This window comes from Macaca thibetana, chromosome 18, assembly GCF_024542745.1.
Source record: "Macaca thibetana thibetana isolate TM-01 chromosome 18, ASM2454274v1, whole genome shotgun sequence".
Taxonomy (NCBI): Eukaryota; Metazoa; Chordata; class Mammalia; order Primates; family Cercopithecidae; genus Macaca; species Macaca thibetana.
This window is the reverse complement of record NC_065595.1, coordinates 23,877,427-23,899,423: the sequence shown is the minus strand read 5'-3', so window position 1 is coordinate 23,899,423 and position 21,997 is coordinate 23,877,427. Positions and strand designations below refer to the sequence as shown.

Genomic DNA, 21,997 nt, shown 5'->3' with positions numbered 1-21,997 from the left:
AAATACCAAGGTCACTCTCATTTCACTGACAGGTTAATTTTGAGAAATGTGATTTTCACTGGCTCCCAGAATTCACTGCTCCAGGTATACACAGTGGTACCTGGCTCAATAACACACTATGCATCCTATATTGGCTGCCTTCATTCTATGTCTCGCCCTTTCTACTCTACTACCTTCACTTCCCAAATAAATTACTTGCATGTGGATCCTTGATTCAGTTTAATTCTGTGGGAACTCAGAAAAAGACACCGCTAACCCAATAGGTAACTAATATTAGGCCAGATTGCTCTCAAATGCCAAATGTCAGAAAACCATGGTGCAACGTCTCTGAATGTTTGAAGAGAATAATTTGGGACCCACAAATTCAATTTTCAGCCAAGATGTCATTCGCATGTGGCAATAACAGAGAGACATTTCATTCCCAACTAGGGCCTTCAAAGAAACGAAAAAATGAGGAATCTGTGATATTTGATGATTTCCAATCCTAAACAGACACCCTTCTCACTGTTCACATTTTTACTAATACTTTCTCATCTGGGAAATTTTTTAAAATCACTTTTCTCATGCTTCATGTTTTCAAACCTTTTGTTCAAAGAATGACCTCCAGATTGGAATTCCTCATTTGAGCAGGTTGTAATGGTAATAAAAATAGGTGACCTATATCAAATGCTCAATAAGAACTAGTCACTATGCTAAGGTGCTTCAAATGCAATATTTCACTTAATTCTCACAATGACTTGATGAAGTAAACAGTAGTAGTATCCCAAAGCAGGAAACAGAGTCACACAGAGATTAATTTCCCGAAGATGAAACAGCCTATAAGTGGCTAAATGAATTCAGACACTGCAGCCTGGCTTCACAATTCCTTCCCTTAATCATTATGTTCACCCATTATGATCCTTTAGGGAATTCTCAAATAAAAGCCCCGGTTTACTCTATTATTCTATCATGGATCATTACAAACGAGGACTGTGTTGGGGACCAGAAGACATTACCAAGTGTTTACCCCCATCTTTCATTTAAGGAGTTCTAATACAATGTAGGGGAAGTTTGTGTTAACCAAAAAGATAATCTTATGCTGGGTTATAAGCTCTTTTCAAGAGGAACCTGAAAATGGCAGCCAGGCAGATGAGTGGCTCTCGTTCTGAACAGTGCTGTCCAATTGAACTTTCTGTGATGATAAAAATGTTCTAAGTCTATGCTGTCCCCACGTACTGTTGAGTGCCTGAAATGTGCCTAGTGAAACTGCAGACATGAATTTTTAATTTACATAATTTTAATTGATAAAATTTAAATGTAAGTAGCACCATGTGACTGAGGACAAGTAGAGCGCACCACACAGCTCTAGAACCCTGAGGCTCAGGAAGGGCTTCCAAACCCATCACCAGCATCCTCAATTTGCATGGCATCAACTACAGAAACTCTGACAGTAACAAAAGAGTGGGGCAGAAAAGTTGTTCCAACAATCATGAAATAGGAGGTGGACGCTCTCCAAAGTGCTTACGGCTTTTTAGGAAACATACTCACACTCCTGTCTCACTGACTTTTGTGACTTTTCTCCCAAGATGATACTAGTGCTACCAGTAATATCTCTGGAAATGCCCCCAACGCAATGGTTTCCAAGCCACATTCTTCACCCTAGAGCCTGCCACAGTGTTTCAGAGACTCTACAAACATTTCATTTGAACTGCGCTTTTAAATATGCTTAACCACTCTTAAACAGTAAACTGAAACATTCAAGTGTTGTGAACAAATTTGATACTTCCACCTGTAGCCTGATGCTGTCAGGTTAATTTGTTTTTATGCCAACTTTATAGACCTTCTTCTGTGGTCATCTCCTGGGAAATGGAGAATATTCTAAAGTTACAAAGTAAATGTCATTAAAAAACAAAATCCTTACCATTTCCCTCTACTTACATGTATGAATCAGAATTTTCTCCATACTTTGTAACCAAAACAAATAAACAAAAAAACATAAGTAGAGAGGGAGGAATTGGGTAATGAGGCTCTTATAATGTGGCAACAGCCATCACAATTTCAACTTTTTTGTACAACCAAACATCCTCAGAATTCTCTTTGAGTGCATTTTAAATAAATTAATTTTAAAATTATGCTTGCATAATTTGTAAATTGCAAAACAAATTTGAGGTATTCAAATGTTCCTTTTGCTACTTTGCATACTTATGTGCCAAGTAATGTTTTATTTGTAAAATAAAATATTTCATTGCTTAACGAAAGAATTTGACAACCAATAGGTATAAAGATGGGGCGTCCAGTAAATGCTAAGGGGACCACCTCCCTTCTCTATTGAAGGATTATTTCCATTCACCCCTCTTGAGGTATGTCTGTCCTGGTTGAGGTAGGGTAGAGAAGTGATAATATACTAAATTTCAACCCCACTAGGAGACAGGCCATGTGATACCAATTAGCAACACCTTGTCAGTGATGCTGAATCCAAGCATGGAGGACTTTATTTGACCTTATAAAGAGTCTGACTATGTGTGGCCATTCAGCATCTTCAGGAAGGGTGCATCTTAAATACTAGCAGGCTATTACTAAAAATCAACATCTCCCACCCCAGAGACAGAGTGCCGAAATACCTGTGAGTTGTTGCTAGGAGAAGGACCTTGTCTAATGATGCCTCTCTCTCTCATCCTGCTTATTTCTACTTCCTTACCTTTAGAACTAATTTTCCTCTCGGGACCATATACAATTTCAGTGCCTGCCTGAAATTTTTACATCGATGAATAACTGTGACAATTGTTGTTGCATTTTTAAACATGCACAAGAAGTGAGGCCAGCAACATTGAGACTGCAGTTGGATTTCAATATTTTAAAGTACTACACGTTCCAACCAGGGTTTCATCCGGTGGATGTCTGTGAAAATCAAGAACTGATTGGAAAATGCCACTAGTAAAGAACTTGAGAGTAAGGATCCAGAAGGATGCAACAGAGACCCCCAGGAGGGAAATACACTTAACTATGGTTCATCTGTGTGAGCGAACCCTCCAACAGGATTATTTCTTCTGCTTATTTGATCCTTGTCCACACTTGCTTATTGTAGGATGATTTCTCTAACCACCTTTTCTCCCACAACGCCCCGAAAAAAAAGAAAAAGGGAAAAAAGCCTGCTTTATTTTACAGCTAATTTGCTGTAAGCACATAGCCCAGCTGCTCACAATGAAGTAAAAGAGGAAATGGGAACAGAGGGAACCTTCTAATGAAGGAGGGTGGGGGAGCGGCAAGGAGATGGAAGAATAGGCTAGGTGCTATTTGTATGATTAAAGGCAAGCAAAAAACAGGCGTAAGCAGATTCATCTTGAGCCTAGGAAAAGAGAAAATAAAAGATAAAAATTACTGAAGAGCAAATAATTTGTTCAATATGGTGTTTTAACCGGCCAAAAGAAATCTGTCCCACCTTTCCGTTATATGAAGTTGTTTCAGATGTTGCTCTTGAATGTGTGTTATTACTGGTCCATTGCTTGTAGACAGGAGATAATTCTAAAAGCAGATATTAAAATTTGCAATTCTGTAAGGAAGGAAAGTTCAGAGAGGTGGGTTTGATTGATACAATGGAGAAAGATTTAAATGAAATAATTTAGGGACCATTGGGAAAATGGCATCCTAAATTTCTGTGTTAGCAGACTGCAAGCTTCGTTCTTACAAAATATTTATTTTTAAAAACTAGGAATGATCACATTCTTTATTGCATCCTCCATCCTCTCTTCTTTCTGCCAACTCAGCATTCACACCCTCACCGTTAGCAAGACCTCCCCAGACTCTTCCCCCTGGGACCACATCAGAAGGGAGTATATTTTATACTTGTGTACTTTTTCAAACTGCAGAATATGATATTCATATGGAAATGAATTTTCTGAAATTTTAGCTCTCATTCTTTAATAGTGTAACCCATTATGGGGGGAGGGGAAGGACAGCTTATGAGCCAGAGGAGAAAATAAATAGGTTTAATATTTAGCTTTATATAAATGTACTGAATTGGTCTGTATGATAATAGTGCCAAAATAATTAATTTGAGCCTGGCCCTTCTCATTTGTTACGGAGAACAGATTGCTGTGGTCTAAGGCTTCTGTGAAATCATAAAAGAATCAGCCCATCATCACTTTCAGCTCAGGGCTCCTCTTGTGTCTTCCCCTGGTGAAGGCTGAGGCCTCATTTCCTCTGGCCCAGCTGGGGGTTCCATTTGGCTGGCCTCAAATCCTCATTCTGAGAATTGTTTCAGCACCAAAGGAGCTTCGTGTCCCACCTCACATCCGGTAGCTTTTTTTTTTTTTTTTTTTTTTTTGTGCCTGCTAATCTTCAGAAGAAACTAACATTTGTAGTTGCTACTTGATCACAGTGAAAAAGAATTCCTCATGCCTAGGTTTTAATTCCACTTAGTAACCTGGAATAATGTTTTGAACCTCATGGTTGCTGACAACTCTTGCAGGACACTAGTGGACAGAGCACTCACCTTGGCACAATGAGATAAGAAAAAGTCCCCTGAAATCTGAAAATAAATAATAGAAAACTAACATGGACTCTATAAAACTAATACAGCTTTGGGCAGCCTACACGCCCAAATAGACACTCTTGCAAATTGGCATACAGGACATCCCTAGATCCAAGTCCAGGAATGAGAAAATAATACAATAATTTTTAAAAAGCCAAAAACAGACTTCTCCTAGATTTGAAAAACTTTGATCTTTCACAATGGAAATTTATTTTTAAAGAACAGTCATTGATGGGGAAGAGAGAAAGACTAAAACTTGTTTTGGAGCTTAATCAAATGTAGATGGGCGGTGGCCAGGGGAAGGATAAGTTATTCTGGTTTTTTTAGTTTGCTGTCTCACTTTCTTGTTTCTTTTCTTTTCTTTTCTTTTGTTGTTGTTGTTGTTGTTTGTTTGTTTTGTGTTTGAAACGGAGTTTCTCTCTGTTGCTCTGACTGGAGTGAAGTGGTGCAATCTCAGTTCACTGCAGCCTCCGACTTCCTGGTTCAAGCGATTTCCTTGCCTCAGCAGCCTGAGTAGCTGGAATTATAGGCACCGGCCACCATACCCAGCTAATTTTTGTGTTTTTAGTAGAGACGAGGTTTCACCATGTTGGTCAGGCTGATCCCAAACTCTTGACCTCAGGTGATCCACCCGACTCGGACTCCAAAGTGCTGAGATTACAGGCGTGAGCCACCGCGCCTGGCTGCTGTCTAATTTTCTCACCCCTCGGGCACCTGAAACTCTCTCGGTGTACTCGCCCAAATGGTAATGGACCCCTTCTATACACATGAGCAGAAGAGCTGGAAAAAATGCTACAATTTAATAAGGAAGGGGACAACAGAGCACTAGATAACTGTGAAAGGAATGAGGAATTGCTCTCCGTAATATCAAGGAGTGATCTCTAGGATAGATTTTATTGAGTGGCAAATGTTAAGTGAAGAAAAGGGCAGTTGGCAACTGTGTATCTAAGTAATGGGAAGAGGAAATGTAGATATAAATAACTACACAGTCATGCATCACTTCATGACTGAGATGTGTTCTGAGAAATGCACCGTTAGGCTATTTCGTCATTGTGTGAACATCATAGAGTACACTTACACAAACCTAGATGGTATAGATCTTTTTATGTGTGTATATTTTTTCATATGGAAATCCAAATGTACCAGCACAATGGTACTGAATATCAGTTACTTCCCCTAGCAATGCCAATGTCAAGTGCCGTGTATCAAGTTGTTATATGTGTTCCATTATACTCTTATGGGACTACCATCATAGACGCAGTCCATTGTTGACCTCAACGCCATTATTCAGGGCATGAGATTCATAAATGTACATATATGTGTAAATAAATACTATTGTCATCAGAGGTGATTTTGCCTCCCAGGGGATATTTGGCAATGTCTGGAGGCATTTTGAATTATCACCACTAGGGGAAGATACCTTAGTTGTCATACCTTATGCTTGTATCTTGGTTTTGAAGGTTAGACTTTGAAATCATGTAAATATTTTACATAATTACCATGAAAATTAACTTGTAAACAGAAAAATCACAAACAAAATTAAACATATGAATCCACGTTTGACCAGGTAGCATAGCTACATGGAGAGGAATCAGTGACATTAAAACACGGACATCGACCATACAGCCTAACAGGAAAAACTCTAAGCCTGAAAGAGCTGCAAAATTATCTTAATCTCATTTCAGTCATACTTTTTATGACTGTCTTGGTATTTTGTTCTAAAACTGTTTTGTGTATATTACAGGATAAAACAAATGAGTAATTATTTGGTGTTATTGAAAATCAGGATGTAGGCATAAGAGAAAGAGATACAGACATAATACAGAAGGTAAGTAAAAATACTTCAGTCCTGAATTTGCATGGAAAAAATTCGGTATAAAAATCACAATGTACTAAAAGATGTTTATTTTCTACCTCTGCCAGTGGCCTTTTCAGTGAAAAGGCCTAGAAATTACAGTGAATATAGCACCAATGTGCATGCTTAGACATGCAAATTATGATCTCTAGATCCCATGTTCTGGGAGAAATAGGTGATTTCAGTTCTGAGGAAAAAATATACAAGATAAGGGTGGAACATCCTGTCACAGCAGAAATCAAGGAAGCTATTAAAGCTACTACTGTCATGTTAAAAGGTTCAAAAGCCAACTTGAAGAGGCTCCACTGGCCAACCTTGGCACAATTAGAGCGTAAATAATAATTACAACAGATTGAAACATATCAAAAATATTTAATTCCATGAATTTATATTTTGTCGAAATATGAACTTTGCAGAATACTAAAGAACCGAAGTATTATTGCTTTATTTCCTTTGCATAATACTAAAGAAACCAAGTAATTGCTCTGGAAACTAATAAATAGAAAAACGTTGAGCATTCATACTGGTATTCCTATGTAAACAGTACATCTGGGTAGTCAAATAGTTCATGAAGTAAAGTTTCTCTTTGTAGATGTATTTTAGATAATTATTTATTAACAAAGATACAACTAGAATATTGTTGTCCCTATGAATCAATTATAATTATAGATAATTTAAAAACTTCAGCAGATATTTGAAGGTATTAGAGATATTCTTAATTCCTTAGGTTGATAATGATATTATTGGTTTTTTTCTTTAAAATCCTCTATTTTAGAGTTTCATGCTAAAATGTTTATGGAAGAAATATGTGATGTTAGGGATGTGCTCAGAAATAATCCATTGAGGGGAATGGGTACATACAGTTGAAACAAAACTGGCCAACACTGATAATCACTGGAAGTCATTGATGAGTATTTATGGATTTGTTACACTTGTCTCTCCATTTTCACATAAAATTTGAAATTTTTATGATGAAATGTTCTTGAAAACTTAAAAATGAATAAAAGTTTTAAAAAAGAATGGATGTCCCTTAATTTCTCAATATATTAGGAATATTTTACAGTAGTCTCTCTGGTGAAGAGGTGACTGCAGAAAACATACTTTGAGAAACATTTTGTAAGAGTCTTAAGAACATTATCAAAGAAGTTAGCTTCCTCTCCACTCTGCACACCTTATGCCCACCCATCCTAACCCTGTAAAGAATCTTAGTAAGAAGTTATCTTCCTTCCCCACACAGGTAACTTCCCATTCACCCTGGGAACATCTCATTCTGATGGATGCTACAAAGAAGATAATATCAGCTAACACTTTACTGAACACCTTTTATGTTTTAGGCCCTTTACATACATTTGTTTTAATCTTTACAACAAGGAGGGCATTAGTACGCCCATTTCACAGATGAAGAAAGAGAGGCTTAATAATAAGTGAAGTCACTTGCTCATGGTCACACAGCTGAGAATCTTTTTTTTTTTTTTTTTTTTTTTTTTTTGAGATGGAGTTTCACTCTTGTGGCCTTGTCGCCCAGCTCACTGCAACCTCCGCCTCCCAGGTTCAAGCCAATCTCCTGCCTCAGCCTCCAAGTAGCTGAGATTACAGGTATGTGCCACCATGCCCGGCTAATTTTGTATTTTTAGTAGAGATGGGATTTCTCCATGTTGGTCAGGCTGGTCTTGAACTCCCCACCTCAGGTGATCTGCCCACCTCAGCCTCCCAAAGTGCTGGGAAAACAGGTGTGAGCCATAGCACCTGGCCACTAAGAAGCATTTCATGCAGAATTTCTGCACGGATCTTTTGGACTTCGAAGACTGCACTGCCCCCTGCACCATAATGAACCCATACTTAATTGTGCTGTTTGGGCTAAATTTCTCCTTTCCCCAAGCCCGCAAAACTATTTTGTAATTTCCTATGCTGACAATCATGAAACTTAAGTGTGCATCAGAGTTACCCACGGAGTTCGTTTAAAGTGTAGACTCCTGGGCAGAATCAGAAACAGAAAAGATTCTGACTTCATGGATCTAGGAACAGGGCCAAGGAATCTTCATTTAGCAAGAGATTCTGATGGAGGTGGTCTGAGAACAAAGCTTGGAAGGACACTCCTCAAATCCATCACACTCTTCAACTTCAAACATGTTATAATATGATCCTAGATTCTTTGGTTCCTGGCAATACATGACTTTAAATGAGTAGATAGTTACTCAGCTTCTTCAGAAAGTCTTTTTGTCCTGTTCTCTCTTCCCCCAGAATAACATAAAATCATCCTTGTCATCCCAGTAATAACGAGTGCACTAGAACCAATGTTCTGAGACATATAAAGGCCATGCCACCATTCACACGCCTTTCTTGAGACTGGCCACAATAAGTTGAATTTAAAATTACAGAAGCTCAGGGATGTAATTTACCATTAAGATGGGCAGTTTAATCCTTCAGTTCAGCTAAATATCTATCATAACTGAACATTCCCCAAGTGCCAGGTATTGTAACACAAAGATGAACAGGACACAGGCCTTCCTTTGGAAACTTTGTTTAGAAGTTTCTCAGTGATCATGACCTAAGCTGAGCTTTGAAGTCAGCTACACAGTAGAGAGGGGAATTTCTCTACTGAACACATAAAGTAGTAAAGCCCCAGAAAGGCCTGGTGACCTGCCCATGGTCACGCAGCTATCTTGTTTTGAGCCGCTCACTGTGAGAATGAGCTCAGTATCTTAAAGATGTACAATGTCAAGGCCTGGAGGAATTAAATAATCTACCTGAGAGCCTTCAAGACTTTTGCAGCCTCCCCCAGAGACTCCAGTTTACAGTACATAACTCTTCCCACAATCCAATTCATTTTTGCTTAGGATTTATCAGCCACAAAAATGGGTTTAACCTTTTGAGCTTCAGTTTGGCACCTCCTGCATTTCCACCCTCAAATGCTGTCTCCCACCCCATCTGGCTGTGGCAAGACTCCTTCAAAGACCAGACATCTCTAAAATTAGGCATCGGCTGAGATTTATGCTGATTCTCTTGATTCAGTCCAGACTTGTCAACTTCCCTGGAAGCAAGCAGAATGTTCCATAAATTACTGCAGCCTTTTACCCACCAAACTATTTTTAAAGGGTGGTCTATATCAAATGCAATTAAATCTGAATTGTTGCCTCAATAACTCTGCCTTCTTTCTTTTCCCGTTCGCTTATATGCTCAAGTGTATTCAGCTTGCAATACATTAAGAGCTCAGTTCGTCACTTGTGTCAGCCTCTGGAGAAATGGTAAGAGCAGTGGCACTTTCTGTTTCCCGTGGTGTGGAAGCAAAGTCTCAGAACACCTCATCTTAACGTGCACTCTGGTTACACGTGTCACACTGATTCTGACTCCAGAAAATGTTCTGGTGCTAATTAACAGAGGTGCCCAAGGAATTAAACTCAGAGGAAGTTCTAGGACCCGAGGGCTCAACCAGGTCTTACTGTCTCCATCAGTTTCAAGGATACTCACTTGCACTCTGGTGAGTCCCCCGTTACCTGACTATCATGTAGCCACTGGATTCCATGCCTGCCCTGGACTAAGCCTCGATTTCCCATCTCTCTGGAGTTCTTCCCTGCGTAGGTAGAAGTGAGGCCATGCTGAAGGAGTGGTCCTGAAAGCCCTTTCCCGTTTCTCCCCTGCAATCATCCCAAAAGGCAGAGAACAGGATTGCATCTCAATGAGAGAGGATGTGTTTAATGAGGCATCTGAGTCCATTTTTCTTGTTTGCTGGCAGCTTTTAAACTTCATGCCTCCCTCATCCAGTGGTGTCCCACCTCTGGCCAAGCTGATAAGAAAGTTGGGGTGCTCCCTCTCTGGACTTCTGGGAACTCTCACCCCAGCCCCACCCATTAACCACAATAAAAACCCGCGCCAGTCTCCTTTCCTTGCTCAATGACTTGGGAAGTCACTTCAGACTTCTCTGTGTTGCTTGCCTTGCTCTTCCTAGAGACCTCAATTATGTAAGTAATAAATGGTTTGTATCCTCTTGGTGTGCATGAGGCACCACTGATCTTGATATCCAGACCAAATTTTAGGCGGGGGCCCATCTGCCTCTGCAGGTGACCAGAACAATATGTTTTTCCTTCCTCTTGAGACCACAGTCCCACCAAAGCAGGTCAGTGAAAGAAGCAAAGACCCTGGGGCCTCCCTCACTATGGCTGCAACCTGAACGTGTCTCCCCATCTGGCTGACACCTGATGAGGCCTTGGGACATTGTTGTTCCTGCAACACATTGGCCAGAGACCAAAATCTTGCCCTGGCTGTAACCACTTCAGCAATTATCCACCTAAGTCCTGCCACTTAATTTTTCTCTACATTGGAAACTGTCTATATACCACATCTCTCTCTCCTGCCACCTCCAGCCCAGCCCTGCGACTAACTCAGTGTGAATTCATAAGATGTCCTTTCTTGAGATACTTTATTGCCATCTACCAGAAAAAAGTGGTAATAGCTATTGAAATCTATGGTGATTGAAACACAGGTGGCTCCCCCTGGAGTTGTGCAATTCATAATCTACAAAACCATAAGGAGAGGCCCTGTTCCTACCAAAGCTAGTCCTAGTCCTTTCCTGAATTTCAGGGGAAACATGAGTTCATGACAAACAAGGCAGCCTGGCAGATTCCAGCTTTCTTGCCACATCAATATCAGCACCCCTCATGTTGGAGGAAGGTGGCTGATGGTACACCTTCTGCATCCCTTGACTGACAGTTCATCATCCCTTAGTTCTCCATGGAAACTACCGGTGTATTCAGTGGGACAATTCTTTCTTGTATGTGACTGTCCCTTGTACTGCGGGACATTTGACACACCAGCAACCAGGCACAAATACTAGGTGGCTGGGGAATGCCAGTTACTGTGGAAACCCAAAGCATCCCCTCCCACATTGCCAAATGTGCACTAAGGTGATGGTGCACCCTGCCCCAACAGTTGAGGAGCACATGGCGATCTCTCTGTATCTGCCTCTGTCTCTAGACTATGCTCTTTACGAGGGCAGGCATTTTACTTTCCACAAATCTACCTCCCTACTGCCTAAGCACAGTGCCTCACTAGAGTACCTGTCATTTTACCTGAATTGAAAAAGAGCCCTATAGGACTGACCGGGAGAATTAGCAAATCAGGACCTGCATCTGAGTGGAGGGCAACTCACGCTCTCCTCACCTCACTTGCTAGGAAACAGCCCAAGCTAGCTCATCTCCACCAAAACTCAGAGTGCCTGGTTCTTTAAACTCTCTTCTTGACTGGAGGGCATCTGCCTATGCCCATTGGTGTACTTGTCACCCACAGCAGAAGCATTGATCACTATAGCTTCTCTCATTCTCTCAATAATTAGTAACAAGTTGCCTTTTCCCTATGCCTAGGGAACTGAATAGCAAGTGTCTCCTGCATGGAAAAGGAAGAATAAGATAAAGCATGTGCTGACAAATAGAAATAGTGAATCACTTGTTTAAAAAAAAATGTGAGGAGGTACTGAATCAGGATTTCTGCCTTACATTCTGCTGCAATTGTCCAAAGTTCTTCAAGGGATTTATATGTTTATTATCTCAAAAACCTGTGTTGAATAGGTAGGACTGGCAGAGCAGGGGTATTTGTCTACCCATCATCCTTGTTCCTTGCTAACTGACCCTGGTTTTGTTCAGATGTCCATTCTCAAGAGAAATGACCCCATTCCCACCTCGGGGGTAAATCTAAGCCAGAGATTGTCCAAGTACAGCCCAAGGCCAAATTTTCTGCCCTGTCACCTGTTTTTACATGGCCTGGAGCTAGGAATGTGTGATAGTTCATTTTGTGTGTCAACTTGCCTGGGCCATGGTGCCCAGATATTTGGTCAAACATTTTTCTGGAGGTTTCTGTGCAGGTGTTTTTGGATGAGATTAATACTTAAATTAGTGGACTTTGAATAAAGCAGATTATCCTCCATAATATAGGTGAGCCTTATACAATCAGTTGAAGGCCTGAATAGAACAAAAGACTCACCTCCCCTGAGCAAGAGGGAATTCCATCAGCAGACAGCCTTCGGAATTGAACTGCAACATGGCTTCTTCCCTGGGTCTCCAGCCCACCAATCCACCCTGCAGATTTTGGACATGCCAGCCCTCCACAACTACATGAGCCCATTTTTAAAGTCTCTCTCTACATATAGACACATCCTATTGGCTTTGGTTCTCTGGAAAACACTGACACCAGAATGGTCTTTGCATTTTAAAATGGTTGCATTTTAAATGGTTACATAAGCACCCACATTAATGTCCTTAATTTTGTCTCATAGCCAGCAAAGCCTAAAATATTTACCAGCTGGCCCTTTAAGAAAGTTTGCTGAAGTTGATGTCTGTTCAAAGCCAATCATCTCTGTTCTACTATCTTTGCTAGTGATTGGCTTACAGATGGAATCTGTCTGGCCAGTCTGATAAGACGGAAGTTCTTCTAGGGGGCTAGGGGAAAGGCTTATTTGCTCAGAAGAAGGAATAACAGGATATGAGGGTTGGTGCTGCTGCAGTCATTCTGCAGGCATGAGGTGAGCCTCAGCACATGGTCACCTCACTGAGGATACCAAACAAAAAGATGGAAAGGATCGCTCATGATATCGTGGAGCTCTAGAATTAATACTCTGTCTCATTGCTTCTTGTTGTGTCAAACAATGAACTGCTTTAATGTTTCCAATAACTTGAGTGAGAGCTCTTGTTACTTGCAGCTAAACACATCCTGATACTGCATCTGGAAAGCGAGGGCCAGAGGGGTTTCATTTTTCTTGTTGGTGCTCCCAGATAGTGAGTGATAGACCTGGAACTAGAATACTGGCTGCTCTAAACTGAGAACCCCTAAGTTTCTAGTTAGACAAAGTGTAGTGTTTCATGAATGAACTGAGACTAGCTAGGTACATTCAAGTGATTTCATTCTTGCTGGCGTTTTGAGGGAACTATTTCATAACAAAAACTATACCCACCACCCAACTTTCTTGCATTTACTTTATTTTTTGTTAAATATTTAAGGAACCAAATCATTGATATTTTCCCAAGAAAAAAGAGTCTTAGAAAAATACCAACAGTACAGTATACATACAAACAGGAGAAAATCTGTATCCCTGGCCCGGCCATTCTGGGTTTTTGTTGTAGTTGCTATTTGTTTGTTACTTATTTTTTTCATCACTAGGACAAAGAGTTTAATTTCACTAGCTACTGCTGCATGAATGTTCTAACCGGAGAAATGTTCTTTCTTGTTCTCTTATACTACTCAAATAGTCATTTTTATGCTGCAAGGTCATACACTTGCCAGCTACTTAACCTTCACTGCGGCCCCTCTAGTGGTCTCTGTTCCTACTGTGCCCATTTCACAGATGGAAAAAAAAAGGTTAAATGACTCTCCCCAGACTACAAAGTGCAGCTCACCACAACCAATATCACATAGAGAATAGAGATGATTACTGCATCTCTCAAGCCGAAGCTCTCTTTGGGTGTTGTTCCTCAGATAATTGCCTCCTGCCCCGCCCCCCATAAGTGTGTCTATAAATGTGTCACCTCACTAAGGATACCAAACAGAAAGATAAACAGAAAGGTAGAAAGGATCACCCATGATATCATGGAGCTCTAGAATTAATACTCTGTCTCGTTGCTTCTTGTCGTGTCAAACAATGAATTGTCTTAGTGTTTCCAATACCTTGAGTGAGAGTTCTTGTTACTTGCAGCTAAACACATCCTGATACTGCAGCTGGAAAGCGAGGGCCAGAGTGGTTTCATTTTTCTTATTGTTGCCCCCAGATAGTGGGTGATAGACCTGGAACTAGAATACTGGCTGCTCTAAACTAAGAATGCTTAAGTTTCTAGCTAGACAAAGTGTCTAACCCCTCTCCAGGAGTGGAGGGATTCACTGCAGTTGCTCTCTGCCTGTGGTCTTCCACATGGAAATCTGGGATCCTCACACAGACTTACCTTTCCTTTGGGGATCTGATTAGTTCTCAGACATTTTTTAAGCCCAGGAACTAATGGAGAACCAGAAAAGAATTACCATCTGCCCAGTTTACAGTCATGGTTTTGTTTTATTTCAAATCATCTCAGAATCCTGTACTTGTGATTTTGAGTTGTGTTATAATTAAATCTATTCTTTAGAATTATGGACCCACATGTAAGGACCCACATAGATCCTAGACATTAATCCTGTCCAATTACTCCATCTTTGCTTCAGAACATCCAGAGCTCATCGCTAGAAAACTCTTCCTAACATTGGGACAAAATTTTTCTTCCTGCCTCCTTTACCCACAGGTTGTAGTTCTGCCTGCTGGTGCCTTCCTGAACAAATACATTTCCTCTTTCACAAGCCAATCCCTCAGATATTTTAAGACTGCTACCTTATAACCCAGAATTTTCTCTTCCCCCTGCTAAACATCCTCAGTTCCCTTAGCTGCAAAGCCAGGAACCTGGGTCCAAATCTGCTCAGCAGTCTGACCAGTCTTCTCTATAAATGGGCTCCAGGAATTATGAGAAACTTAATTGAACATCGATCTTCCCAAACTTCCCTCATACTCATGGGTTTTGTAAATTTCCATTGAATAGCATTTTCCTTTTGTGGGCTTATTTCTTATGACCCTTTGGAAACATATGAACTTAATTGGGTTCCTATAATTCCATTCATTTGGGTCTATTTTTCCTAGAAAATGTTTGCTTCCCAGTAAAAATCAGAATAGGACCAATTTGCTACACCAAGGAGCCCGGTTTTCTTGCTAGCATCATTAGCAATGGGGCTGTTTTGATAAAGGCCAATTTTATCTACAATTAACACCCAGTGTCTGATTTCAGATGCAAGCTAAATGTTGTCACATGTATTTTAAAATAAGTGAATGTCCCATTAATATGTGTGAGCCTCTTATGAGTAAATTCAAAATTTCCCTGTGGCAAAGGAAGGTGATCAGAAGCCTCAGAGACCAATTTCAATCAATACCGAGAATAAATGATAACATTGCCTTAATCTTAAAAGAGGCCTTGTAACCAGAGAGTCATTGAAGGCACAGCTTCTTGGTGAAGATTTCAAACCAATAACTAATCAATCAACAATAATTTTTGAGGACCGACTTTGCACAATGCAAAATAATAACTTGGCCTGCAGTCAGAACATCAAGACTGACACAAGCCTACCCTGGATTTTGCCATCTGGTTGTGGAGCTAAGACAACACATCTGCCTTGGCACCAATGAGGCCACACCTACTAAGTACCAACACATGGAGTAGATCATTAGTGCCGAAGCCTTGTAGATGGGGAAGACAGCTAACATGTGAGTGCTTGCTCTGTGCTCACAGCGCTATGGACGTTATTTCCTTTACACACTCCAGCAGCTTGACTTGGGAGAGAAGCGAGTCAATGCAAGATAGTGACTCTCAGTCCTATCTTCCTGGAATGGAAGAGGATAAGACCCCAAACCAAACTGCAGGATGAAAAACTTCCCCTTGTGAGTAGTTCCCAGAGCTGAACAGGTGACACTGAGCTCCAAACATCTGAGCAGAGTAGAGAAGGGAAAGGAGGAGAGGAGGTCCAGCAGGGTACTGTGGGCAGAGGGACTGCAGTGGCACCAGGCTGGGAAGTGCCTGTGGGAGATGCCCCTGAGGCTGTTGAAAGTGAGGACAATGTCCTTGGCAGAATGGGAGGTCAGGGCCCTGCGGTCCCACTCCAAAAGTCATGCCCCCTCCCACTCCCATCCTTCTGAACTCCTAGAACCAGAGTGAGAAGTGACCTTGACATTCCTCTACCAGCCCTCCATTTTGAAGCTGAGGACAACATAGTCCAAGAAAATGAAATAATGTATACATAGCACCTTGATGCTTCCTACTTAGGCTGGGATTAGGCGCAGGCTTCTAATTATCAGTCTGATCCCTTTCCACTGAATCACACTCTCTGCCAAACCAGGTTTCTCTTCAGCATTTCCCATCTTCTCCTCCCCTTTCTCTCAGTTTCTCACATACAGGAGGGGTTGTGGTGCCCTGTCTACACACTGAAATCAATAGCACCTTACACAAAAGCCCGTTAGACTGACATGACTCAAAACTTACATGGGAAGGGAAATAAGCTTTGTGTATAAGTAACTATAAATAAAAGCCCAAAACTAGTGAAAGTTTCTAGATCTCCTTTTTATTTAAATGTTCCTCATTTATATGCAACCAATTCACAAAAGCCCACACACCAATCTGTAATGCACCTGGTATTGTGAGAAATTGCCAGTTTGGTAGTGTCATGTTTTTTTCCCTCCACAATAAAAACTGCACAAGTTCATGTCCTTAGGGTGCAATCATCTCTTTTCCTTTCTTTTAAATGACTCCCCCAAACAAGTAGGTTTACGAAATATAACAAATGAAACAGGTTCTAGTCCCAATCTTCTACCAACACGCATCCAGGTATATTTTAGCGTGAGGATGTCTAACAGCTCTCTCTGATGTGGCTTTGTACCACACTCGTACCAAACCACAATCTGTGTTGGCCTGCAAGAGCTGCCATAACAAAGTGCCAAAGACTGAGTGGCTTAAACATAGACATTTATTTTCTCATTGTTCTGGAGGCTGGAAGCTTGAAATTAAGGTGTCAGTAGGGGTAGGATCTTCTGAGACCTCTCTCCTTGGCTTGTAGAGGGCTGTCTTCTCCTTGTGTCTTCAACTGGTCTTCTGTCTGTGTGCATCTGCATCCTAATCTTCTCTTCTTATAAGGGCGCCAGTTATATTGGATTAGAGTCTACCCTGATGATCTTTTTCTAACTTAATTACCTCTTTAAAGACCTTATCTCCAAATACAGCCATATTCTGAGGTGCTGGGAGTTAGGACTTTAACATATGAATTTGAAAGGCGCACACTTCAGCCCCTAACACTCAGGCCTCTGACTACCCCCAAATTCGTGCCCTCACATGCAAAATACATTCACCCCATACCAACGGCCCCGAATGTCTTAATCCTTTTCACCATCAATTCAAAGGACTCTACCTAGAGCAGCTCTTAGGGCTGGCACTTGAAGAGGCAGAGAAGAATTAAAAGAATGTGCCATTTCTCATCTGGGACTGGAGTTTAGGCCTGGCTTCCAGCACCAGAAGAGAGACTTTGGCTAACAGGGTTACTTCCGCTGGAGAGATGTGAGGCTGTCCTGTGGGGTTGTGCAACCCTGAACACTTTTAGAAAGGAGTCTGTTTCTCCTGAATCACTGCACAAAAGCTTCAAGGGTGAAGTGGTAAGACGTCTATGGAGAATTCATCTCCTATTGCCTCTTGTTCAAAAGGAGCTGATCGTCTCTGTTCTAGGAAAGGAATACAGAGAGCTGATTCAGCTTACCAAGAGTAAAAATAGCTAAGTGGACAGCTTGAGCGAAACTTAGCAGTTCACCTGTTTTTCCTATTATCAACTACAGAACAAAGTGTATCAAGGACTGCAAAGTTAGAAGCCACTGTAAAATCAGGACTCTGTGTAAAAATCCTCTATCTGAAATTGAGAAGAGATGGCAAGCTGAAAATAGACAGCTGTTTCAGATGCTTCTCCTTGAACAGCTGCCAGGGGACCAGCAGTCAACGGGAAGCCTCGATGGCACTAGTTCGGGGAATGCACTGTAGCACGTGGCTGTCAGCAGGATCCCATCAGCTCACATCCAAGGGGAAAAGGCTTGGGCTTCCCGTCATCATTTGCCAACTTTCCAAAGTTCAGTGTTATGTTCAGGCTAGGCCAAAGTGTAGTTGTGGGTCAAGTTCATTTTCGGTGGTGCAAGGCTGGAACCTTTTCAATAAAGATGCACTTACTTAGATACCTATGACTTCGGAACTCTAACATTTGAATTTACAATTGAGTCCTTCAGCCCTGCTGACCAAAAGCAAGCAGAATGTCCAAGAGGGTGAAAATAGAGATGAAGACAACCTTCATGAGCTCTGCTGCTGCCCCTGAATGTTACTCTGGTGCTCTAAGAAATGACAGTCTAGGCTAAGCACGGTGGCTCGCTCCTGTAATCCCAGCACTTTGGGAGGCCAAAGCAGAGGCTCACTTGAGGCCAGGAGTTTGAGGCCAGCCTGGGCAACATAGCGAGACCCCATCTCTGCAAAAATATAAATGTTAAAAAAAGAAATGACAATCTACAATCAGTCCCACTGAGGTGTAAAATAGCCATGTTAGGGATTTGATAAGGGAGGAGGGCTTTGGGCTTGAGAAAAAAAATACACACACACACACACACACATACTCCTTTTTAAAGAGAGAAAAGAGACAACTTGAGACTAGCAAACATGCCCCAGTTTGTCCATCCTCAAACATTATTAGATGAGTCTGTCATGTTGACAAATAGCCCCCACTAACAACAGGCCCAGCAGACAGCAAACACAAGCAGGGTGTTCGATTCCCACTCCTCTCAGACGCAAATTGTGGAACGCAGGAGGCCTATACAGTGCACACATGTGATCTAAAAATACCACGCCAGCCTTGTCTTTGTGGGGATTGCTTCCCAGGCGACAGAGGCCCTGAGGCCTAGGACCTGCCCAGGGGAGGGGCAGGGGCCTCTGCCTGCACCAGGACTAATTACTGGAGGACCTGGGCAGGCAGCTGCCGGGCCCTGCTCCCCATTTGTGAGCACGTTGCAAGGCAGTGGTTCTAACTTTAGAACTGCACTCTAAACTTTGATCTCCCATCACTGCCTGGCTTTAGGCAAAACATAAACTTGAGAGCTGCAACATATTTTTTAAATCTTATTCCCCTGGCAGTTTAAGAATAAGGACAGGAATTATTTTCAAATGAGAATCTTTGACTGCATAACACAGGCTTCCAAAATTAAGCAGAAACACATGGCAGCTCTTATTATTCAATTTCCCTTGGAAAACAATGGTTTAAATTAAGGGGAGGGGGGACAGTTTGATGAAACTTTGAAATGCGAAGCTTCAAGTTTAAAATAAAAAATGACTCTACTGTTTTGTTTTCTTTAAAGATTATGAGGGAGTTTTTCTAGCTTTACCATTATTAATCAATTTCTACCAATGTTTAAAATTGAATGCTTGGGGTTCGAAAGATAAATGACTATTTTTTCAAGCTGAAGTCAGGTGCTAAGGGGTTTTCTGAAGTACGGAGAGAAATTTGCGCTGCCCAATGGAAGCATCTCTCCATAAAACGTATTTCTAAGAAAATAATGGTGGTGAAATTTAACTGTATCATCATCTTTACCTGATTCTGTGTAGAATTCAGTAAGAAACAGAAACCTTCTAGCAAAGTGTGCTTGTGCCACAATTAGGGCCAGCCACTGGCATCCTCTATCATCAAAATAAATCAAAACACAGCTTTCCTCTTCTCCCTAAGAAATTCCCAGAAAGGATTTGGGCAAGAAGATGTTCTTAGAAACTGCACCATCTCAAACCTCCCAGGCACTATTTAATTCTTCCTTCCCTTTAAGGACTAAATCAATTACTACCTTCTCAATGAAGCCTTTCTGATCACCTCATTTAAAAGTTTCCTGTGTCCCAATCAGCCCACATCCTTACCGTGCGTAGCGCCCATTTGGAACTTATTATTTCCTGTTGGATGTTGTTAGTGATCTTAGGAGTGTGTCTTTTCCCTTTGCAGCTACCTTATAAGCTCCATGGTGGTAAGGATCAGTGCTTTCTCTTTTTTGCATACCTCATTGGGCCTAGCTCAGTGCCCCAACCAGTGGCTGAGTTCCTGTGCCGAAGACTGCAGGGGATACCGGCAGTGCTTAGTAATGACAAGAAGTTATCTTCTAGCATCACCCAGGGGATGCCCTGGGGAACAAACACAAAGGAAGAAAAGACACCTCAAACTACTTCCACTCGCCTTCTCACTCATGACCCCTAACAGTGCCTGGCTGTGCTAATGGAGGTGAGGCAGCCTGCTGGGCTCACAGCAAAGTGGTAAATTCTACTATCAAGGCTCAGCTTGATGCAGAAACGAAAGGAAAGGAGAGAGAAATTATCCCCACTCTGATTTTGCAAATGACTTTATTTTTTGACTTCTGTCAATATTCATAACTCTGCTCCACCTTCATGCCCTGGCCTGATTTTAAGCTTCTCTGATTAAAGGGATGATTTCTGTGCAGTGCATTACTGGCTGCAATAACATCCATTCCCCACCCCCATCCCCCACACACAGCCACCAGTTCTCATGCCATCTCTGCAAAATTTTTGAAACAGCATCAATACCAGTTGTAGAAAAATAAGAACATCATTCACAAAACTTGGTTTATGCAACTGAATTCTGGTTGGGAGAGACTCCCTTTCTCTTTATAAGAAACTTCTATTCTTCTTTCAAACAGCCAATAAATCTCTACCCAATTTTGGATAGAGATTTCATTGCCTGAATCATGAAGAGACATCAAAGGTTCAGAGGAGAGAACTTTGCCCAGGTGAATGTGGAAAAAATAGATGCCATCTGTGATGTAAGAGCTTGTGATTCATAGTGTGGTCCACAGACCAGTGTCATCACCTGGGAGCTTGTTAGAACTCACAGTAAGAATCTCAGTTTCCTCTCCACACCTACTGAATCAAGATCCTTATTTTAACAGGATCCCCAGGGATTTCTATACACATTAATATGGATTAGAATATCCAATAAAAGCTGTCTCCCCATCAGAAAGCCTTCTCTCTCCAATTTGTCATGCTGCCCTGAAATGCTCATTATAGAGATGAACAGGATGGGGGTGAGCCATGCTTTTTCACCTTTAAATTGGAAGTTCACCCAAGATAAATGATATATTAAGGCAAATCAGATACTGGTACTGAGGAGCCCCTTTCCATGGGAATCTGCATTTGAAAGGGGGGAAAAAAAGGAGCTAATGCTTTGGACCCTCTAGGAAAATATGTGCCCTGGTCACGAGGATGCTAAGGCCGTGAGAAATGCTCTGTCTAGATCCAGATGTGGAAGACAGAATCCCTACAATGGAGGCCGGGCACGGTTGCTCATGTCTGTAATCCCAGCACTTTGGGAGGCAGAGGCAGGTGGATCACCTGAGGTAGGAGTTCAAGACCAGCCTGGCCAACATGGTGAAATCCCATGTCCACTAAAAATATGAAAATTAGCCGGGCGTGGTGGTGGGTGCCTGGAGTCCCAGCTACTAAGGAGGCTGAGGCAGGAGAATCATTTGAACCTGGGAGGAGGCCGCAGTGAGGCAAGATCACGCCACTGTACTCCAGCCTGGGCAACAGTGTGAGACTGTCTCAAAAAAAAAAAAAAGAAAGAAAGAAAGAACAAGAGAATCCCTATGATGACAGACTTTCAACAGTTAGAAAATAACCTTCCCACATGGGTAGCCACATTCAGGAGGGCCTGAGGGCCACAGAATAGAATGAGGGCACCAGTGACAGTGAAATGGGCCATAGGGAGGGAGAACAGAGCCAAGACCGGAGACACCAGCTGTGGTTCCATGCTGAGGTACCTGGAGACGGGTGCTTCTGTAAACAGAATTCATCCAAAAAGCCCGGAAACAAAAAAGCCCTCAGTCTTCATCCATCTATGGGTATATAAGGCGTCAGAGTCACACTAGTGATGATTTCCACTACCTCACTAAACCCTGCCAGTTCCACCAGGCCGTCCCTATTGTGAGTTCCTCCACCATCTTGCGTGTTTCTGGAAGACTCCAGGAACTATCTCAAATCTATGAGGCATCAGACTGTTTCTTGCTCCCCTCTACAGTG

At 41.7% G+C, this 21,997-nt stretch overlaps 1 long non-coding RNA gene across 1 annotated transcript in view; it reads right to left on the bottom strand.

Moving 5' to 3' along the window:
- The window catches only part of LOC126941018 (uncharacterized), a 65,436-nt gene extending 45,436 nt beyond the window's left edge, over window positions 1-20,000 (bottom strand). Inside the window, exons 1-2 of the long non-coding RNA XR_007721049.1 lie at window positions 19,832-20,000; window positions 3,419-3,529 (exon numbers count right to left, since the gene is read on the bottom strand). This is a non-coding gene — a long non-coding RNA (uncharacterized LOC126941018). The remainder of the gene's footprint in view (window positions 1-3,418; window positions 3,530-19,831) is intronic.
- Window positions 20,001-21,997: the final 1,997 nt, after the last annotated feature.